This window comes from Hipposideros armiger, unplaced genomic scaffold (genome assembly GCF_001890085.2).
Source record: "Hipposideros armiger isolate ML-2016 unplaced genomic scaffold, ASM189008v1 scaffold_76, whole genome shotgun sequence".
NCBI lineage: Eukaryota > Metazoa > Chordata > Mammalia > Chiroptera > Hipposideridae > Hipposideros > Hipposideros armiger.
Genome location: NW_017731426.1, coordinates 1029226 through 1037292, shown reverse-complemented (window position 1 = coordinate 1037292; position 8067 = coordinate 1029226).

Sequence of the window (8067 nt, the reverse complement as noted above, 5' to 3'; positions counted from 1 at the left end):
GACTGCCAGTTTGACCCACAAGCTGGACCCAGGCAATTGAAGGGAGGGAGGGAGGAAGGGAGGGAGAAAGGGAGGGAGAGAGAGCCTTTTTTAAAATGCAGACTGCTGTGGACGGGTCCCTTGTCAAACTGATTTGTAAAGAAATAAGGTTTTTTTACAAAACTACTAGAAAATAATAAGGATGGGAAAAAAAGACTACGTATGGAAAGTAGGATGTGTTTTCAGTAACAGAAGGTATGAAAGAAGATGATGCAATTTTGTTGAGGGGCCATGTGGATGAAAAAGGGGTTCTAAGGAAAGTAATCTCACAGGCTGATCTGATCATAAATTCCTAACTGGGAAGGTCACAGTAGGTATTTATACCCCAGGCATATAAGCTTTTACTAAAAGGTTTATATTTGCCTTAAGCAATCTCTGTTGTTTCTGCTTATCTAGGTTAATACGCCTTTGAAATAAGCCCTAACCACCCACAAGAAAGCACATAATCTTGTTAACTACCTTATAATACAATCTTTCTTAGTTTCCTCCTTAATTTCCGCTGCTTAAAAGAGGCTGCAAACTTGTTATTTTCGGGAGCCTTTGAGATCTTGCTCCCCAGCAATATGTCATCAGTTTGGCTCAAATAAACTCTTATAAAATTTCTCTATAGATTTGGATGTTTCTTATGTTAACATAAGGAAAGATATAAAGGACTTTGTTTTTGTAAAAGGAAGTAATTTTGTCCCAAAGTAAATTGATTGTTTCAAAATAAGAAGAAAAGATAGGATAAAAGTTGAAAGGTATGTGAAAGTTGCAGAAGGTTTGAGGACATTGTGGAGGTTCATGGAAAAAGGGATCTTGAATGAAGAATTTTGTGTGGCCAAGCTGCCTAAGATTGGAATAGATAACTCAGTCAATTGCATCATTGTGTGTGTGTGTGTGTGTGTGTGTGTGTGTGTGTGTGAACTCTCACCAGATCTTTAACTATGGCCATTTTTAAGTCTGATGCTATTTACAGATAGTTATTGTTTTACTCTGATGCTTTTCCAAAGTGTTCCTGCCAAGGTGCTTCATCTCCAAGGAGATTCATGGAAAGACTGAGAAGTACAGGTTTCTGATGAGATCAACTTTGCCTTCATGTGGGAGAGACAACAATGAACCTTTCAGGTACTCCCCCAAGGCTACCTGCACGGCCCCACAATATATCGTGGGAAGGTTCTTCCCCACATCAGTAAAACAGGCCCGTTGCACTGATGATATAATAATACTGATAACGTGAATATTTGCCTCTGCTGCTGGACACTCTAGGCTTTGCTGGAACATCTGTGAGGAAGAAAATGGGAAGTGAACCCACTGACAATTCGAGGCCCAGGCACTGCCATAAGATTTTGGGAGTCATTGGGTTGGGTAAGATGGGTATTATCCCAGAAGCTATTTGGCAAGTCTATCCAACCCTTAAGAATGTAAAGGAGGAACATTTGTAGGGATTTGGGGATTTTGAAGGACTTTTATTTCCCACCTAGCACAGTGTCTCTGTCCCTTATATGTCTCCTGGCGAAGAAAGGGCATGCGTGGGACTGGGACTCAGAGCAGCAAGCCGGCCGCCTTTGAGAAGGCAAACATACAGTCGAAGAAGATTAAAATTCTGGGCATCTCCCACGTGGGGCTACCGTTTGAGTTAGATGTGTCTGCGACTCTGGATGGTGTGAGTCAGGCACTGTGGTAGAGACAACAAAAAGAGGGAGTACCCCTAGGATTTTGGTCCCACCTTTGGGAAGGGGCAGAAACCAGCTACCCTCCCATAGAGCAACAGCTCCTAGCAGTGTACACAGTGCTCCTCCAGGTAGAGCCTCTCAGGAAGGAATGAACCAGCAGCATCTTGGCCAGTGATCACTCAGGAGCCCTGGCCATTAACCCTTGGCACTGATGGTTGGGCTGTTCTAAAGAGATTAACCCTATGGCTTGCACAGTGGGAAGGGGGAGGGGTAGTGGATGATCATGAATAAGCCCATGTGGGGTCAGGATGTGTGAAAGGACATTTGGGTTCACCTGCAAGAGCCTGAGACTGTCCTTACTGTCTTCCATGCCCCCGCTCAAAACGCACTGACACCCTCTGGCAATCAGGAAGCTTATGCCCTAGGTACTGACCCTTTCGTAGATGCAGCAGATTGAGTGCATAAAAAGAGCAGCCATCGCAGTACTAGGGTGGGATGGCATATTGCCAAGGATGGTGGTTTGCATAGGTAAAGAGGGCAGAAGAGGAGAGTGGGTAGAGAAAACAGCAGGTGCAAAGGCCCTGAGGCAGGCAGGAGCTTGGGGACTGGAGAAGGGAATATAAGTGGAAGAGCTGCTGGAGGCCATGCTAAGTGGCTTTGTCTTTCCTTTCTCCAAAGAGCAACGGGAAGACACTGAAGGGTGGGTGGGTGGGTTAGTTGTTGGTTTGTTTTTTTGAGGGTTAACAAGGGTTGCTTCATCTAGTGAGGAACTCTGGGAAAAGACCAGAATTAGTGACAAATATCTACTTGGGCTGACATTGCCTCCTCTGAACTCATTTACTCTGTATTGTTTGTGTGCCCCCTTCCTCAGTTTACCAGCTATGTAACATTGAGCAAGCTACGTGTTTGAGCTTTCACTTCTGAAAATGAAGATACTAATAGCAGCTACCTTAGAGAACTGTGCAAATTAAGTTAAATTAAACCAGGCACATAAAACATTTAGAAAAGCATCTGATATATAGCATGGGCTCAGAAATATTAGCTGTTATTTTATTACATCTTCAGCATTTTGTTATCGGTTTATTCTTTTATTACTTATGCCATGTAATCAGTACTCCACTTTAATTTTCTTAAATCATCCTTTCATTGTGCACTTCTTAATTTTAACCCTCCGATTAAGACTGAAAGCCTCTTAAAGGCAAAAACTGTTAGCTCTCACATCATCTAACATGCTGCTCATCTAAATATTCGTTGACTTATAAGTTCTTCAGAGTTTGATCTGCATCTACTCTTTTGAATGATGGAGACCATATAGGAAGGCGGAAGAACAATGTGGGCTGCTGAACAGAGGGAGGAGAAGGGAATTTGGTTCTGATCATGAACTTTGATATTCAGGGTTCAGTGTGGTCCAAAGAGCGGGTGCCAGGGCAACTTAGAAACTTCTCAGGACCCGGAAACCGGAATCATCATCTTCATCATCATGAGTTAACATTTACTGAGTGGCTACTACTAGTACATGAATTCACTTTTAATCCTCACCATAACTCTATGAGGGTGGTATTATTCTTGCCGCCATCTGACAATAAGGAAAGGTACAGCAGTGCAGAGAGCTTAAACTCCGAGTGCAACAGCCCACAAGTAGCAGAGTCATGTCATGGAAGTCATATAGGACTGTGATTTCTGCCACCAGCCTCGGCTCTGAGCAGGCTATCCTTTCGCCTCCCCCATTCCTTCGCTGTCTCGCCTGCATTCTGCCTGCACCACAGGCAGCAGGGAGCTGCCCAGGTCAAGCAGGTCGTGTTCTGCTCCACCTAGCTAGAAGTTTAAGGCAAATCACCTGAATTCTCCATTCGCTATTTCCTAATTTAGAAAACGAGAGGTGAAAAGAAGGGACTCTCATCAGAAATCTACACTTCCCCAGTGTAGAAGTGAGCCATAGCTGTTGTCCATATCAACCTGCTCTCAGCCGCTGGGATGGGGTGAGACAGAGCCATACATTTCCTGGGTTTCCTGGCCTCTTTCCCACTGCACCCCTGTAGCTAATGACTCGGTTTAATGCTGTGCTTTGTACAGTGCTTTGTGTGTTTTGGCATCTGATAAAAGTTAAATTATAAAACCTCAATGTGGCATCATTGCATTTATTTTGGCTTCTAACTTGCAGCAGAGATCCTCATTTTATGCCTTAGTATTTTTCCAAAATCATGGTATGAAAAAGGAACTGAGAGCCAAACCACTCCAAGTTGAATTGACGGAGAGGCAGAGGAGGAGATAAATGAGCATTGTTAGCATTGGTTTAAGTAACTCTTCCAAAGGAAAGTGGGAGGGTCACCACGCACCATTTAACATGGTGGTAATCCGAGGTTCAGGTTTGACACCAGCCAAACCTGTCTCTGATTTACAAGGTGTGGCGAAAGAAGATGCCATCTATAGGATGACTAGAATTGAAAATGACAGTATGAAGTCATAAGTTTTTCCTCTTTAAAAAATATGCAAGAAAATAGGGACAGAAAGCAAATGGACATGAGGAAACTTTTTGGGGTGATGGAAATGTTCTAAAACTGGATTATGGTGATGGTTACATTAATATGTTAAAACTCATCAAATTATACAATTAAAATGGGTGAATTTTTTGCTACACAAATTATATCTTAATAAGCTGTTAAACATTTAAAAAAATAAATAAATATAAATAAAAAAACAAAAAACACACCTGAATGGTTCCCAGACCAGTGGGGAAGGGTGAGGTAAGATGGGAGGTGGGGGGAAGGAAGGGGTTGTCTGAAACAGAGCCAGATCAGCCTAGGATCCTGAATCTGCTAATTAACAAAAATATTATCTAACCAAGATGTTAGACTTAAACCTAAACATATCAAATATTATATTAAATGTAAATGGGCTAGCACATCCAAGTAGAAAACAGAGATTATTACACTAGGAAAAACCCCCAAGGATCTGCTGTTTACAAGAAACACATTAGAAATATAAAGACACAAAGAAGAAGGGGAACTCGGAAAATTTTAAGAAACTTACTCCAAAGTGTGGAGATTTCTGAAGAGCTGGGCCTGGGAAAGGTCTCAGATCTAACCTTAAAGCTGTCCAGGATCATGATGTGGGATAGTGTCCCCCATTTCATTCTCTTGAGGAACTCCCTCAAAATAGAAAGGAGGTTGGGAGGCTGGGCAGTCAGAAAAACAGCAAATGCCAACTTCAGACCCATAGCTACAAGCTCTGTCTCCTGATCAGCATGAGAGGACCACTCCAACTTCTTAATACATCTAACCAACACAAGGCACTGGACCTTTAAGTTGACCTGTGCAGTCAAAAATCAACTACACATGTAAGAAGACAGTAATACAGGAAATGAGGGACCAAAAAAACCACAAGGCATACAGAAAACAAATAGCACCATGACAGAACTAAGTCCCTACGTAACAGTAATCACTTTAAATGTAAATGAATTAAACCACCCAAAGACAGAGATTGGCAGAACGGATAAAAACACGTGATCCAACTCTATGCTGTCTACAAGAGACTCACTTGAGATCCAAGGACACAAACAGGTTAAAAGTAAAGCGATGAAAAAAGATATTCCATCGAAATAGTAACCAAAGGAGAGCAGGAGTTGCTATACTAATAACCAGACAAAAGAGAATTTCTTTTTTTTTTTTTCCCCTAAAGATTTTATTGGGGAGTTGGGGGAGGGGAACAGTGTTTGGGAAGTGCAGAAGGGGACCAGCAAAGTTGTTGTTCTTCAATCTTCGTTGTGGAGGGCGCCAGTCGCCATCTGGCTTCTTGTCGGCAGCTTGTGGCTCCTAAGCTCAAGGTGCTGTGTTCAATCTTAGCTGCGGGTGGGCGTAGCCACCATCCCATGCGGGAGTCGAACCAGCAGCCTTGTTAAGAGCGCATACTCTATCCACTGAGCCATCCTGCCACCTTTTGGCAGCTCAGCAACAGCTCAGCTCGGGTGCAGCGTCACCAGCCCATGTGGGAATCCAACCGGCAGCCCTGTTGCTCAGAGCTTGCGCTCTTCGACCAACTCTTTACCAACTGAGCCAGTAGGCCGGCACCCAAAAGAGACTTTCAATAAAAAAAAGTTATGAGACAAAGTACATTATAGATTAATGAAAGGTTAAATACATCAAGAAGATATAACAATTATAAACATTTACATACCTAATAACAGACCATCAAAATATATGCAGCCCAAACTAGCATACTGGAAGGGAGAAACAGACAGTTCTACAATAACAATTGGAGGCTTCAATACCCCGTTCACAGTAATGGACAGAACAATCAGACAGAAGATAAGAAAACAGAGGACTCAAACAACACAGTAAACCAAAAGGACCTAACAGACATATACACAGCACTCTACCCAACAACATACACATTCTTCTCAAGTGCATATGGAACATTTTCCAGGATAGACCATATGCTAGCCCACAAATTAATTCTCAATAGATTTAAAAAATACGTATCATACAAAGTATACATACAAAGTATGATCTGACCACAACTGGATAAGGTTAGGAATCGATAACAAAAGGAAAATTGAAAATGTCACAAAATTATAGAAACTAAACAACACACTTGTTAAACAACCAATAAATCAAAGGAGAATTCACAAGGGAAATTAGAAAATAACTTAGAGGTGAATGAAAATGAAAACACAACTTTCTGAAACTTATGAAATGCACAGAAAATGGTGTCATGGGGGAAATGTATAGCTATAAAATACAGCAAAAAAAAAGAGAAAAGAGGGAAAGATAAAAATAGAAACAAAGAAAAAATGCAATAATCAGAAAACAGTTACACTTGATAATCATTCGTGTAACTATGTCAGTAATCACTTTAAATGTGAATGGTCTAAACACACCAATATAAAGACAGAGATTGTCAGAGTGGACAAAAAAAAACAAAACCTAATAATATGTTGCCTGTAAGAAATCTACTTTAGATATAATGATATGATAAAGAAAAGTGATGGAGAAAGGGGAAAAAAAGCTAAAATCAACAACCTAACTTTACAACTTAAGAAACTAGAAAAAGAACTAGGCCTACGATGAGTTTCCACCTTATACCCATTAGGATAGCTGCTGTCACAAAAACAGAAAACAACAGTATTGACAAGGATGCAGAGAAATTAGAACCCTTGTGCACTGTTGGCGAGAACGTAATATGGTATGGCCGTTATGGAAAAGTTTGGTGCGTCTCAAAAAATTTAAAAAAAAAATTAAAATAGAATTATCATATGATCCAGCAATTCCACTTCTGGGTATATACCCAAAAGAATTGAAAGCAGGTCTTGAAGAGATATTTGTACACCCATGTTCATAGCAGCCTTTATTCACGATAGATAAAACATGAAAGCAACCCAAGTGTGGATGGATAAGCAAAATGTGGTCTATACATACCATGGAGTATTATCCAGCCTTAAAAAGGAAAATCAGCAATATGCTACAACATGGATGAACCTTCAGGGCATTATGCTAAGTAAATTAAGCCAGTCACAAGATGACAAATACTGCTTGATTCCACTTACATGAGATACTTAGTCAAATCATAAAGACAGAAGGCATAATGGTGATTGCCAGGGGCTGGGGCAAGGGGAGAAAGGAGAGTTATTGTTTAAAGGGTAAAGAGTTTCAGTTCCACAAGACGAAAGAGTTCTGGGGATGGATGGTGGTAGTGGTTGCACAATGTAAATGTATTTAATACCACAGAACTATAAACTTAAAAATGGTTAAGATAGTAAATTTTATGAGTCTTGACCACATTAAAAAAAGTGGGGGGAAAAATCTTGCACGTAGATGTTTATAGAAGCTTTATTTAAAATTGCCAAAACTTAGGTGACTGGTTAGCTCAGTTGGTTAGAGCATGGTGCTGATAACACTAAGGTTGCCGGTTCAATCCCCGCATGGGCCACTGTGAGCTGTGCCCTCCCTAAAAGAGTCAACTATGTCATTGTAGCATAAAAGCAATGTGTAACCAACAACCATGGCTGTTCCCCAATAAAAATTTTTTTTTAAAAATGCCAGAACTTATTTTGTAGGGTGTCAGGTGGTCACATGTCTTGCATCATGGATGGGGAAGAGGCTTGACCACTGCACTGTACACCTGAAGCTGATGTTGTAAAATATTGTATGTCAACTATAAGTGAATATATATATATATATATATAGGACGTGGAGTGTAGTGTGGGAGTGGAGTCAAGGGAATTGTAATAGATGTGTATGATGTTGGGGGGAAGTGGGGCGGCGGATTGAGGGAGGGGCTTGTCACTTCGAGGGGTAAAAAGTATAACTATTGCACTGTGTTGTACAGCTGAAACTAATTCTAAAAAATGTGTATTTCATAATAAAAAATAATTTAA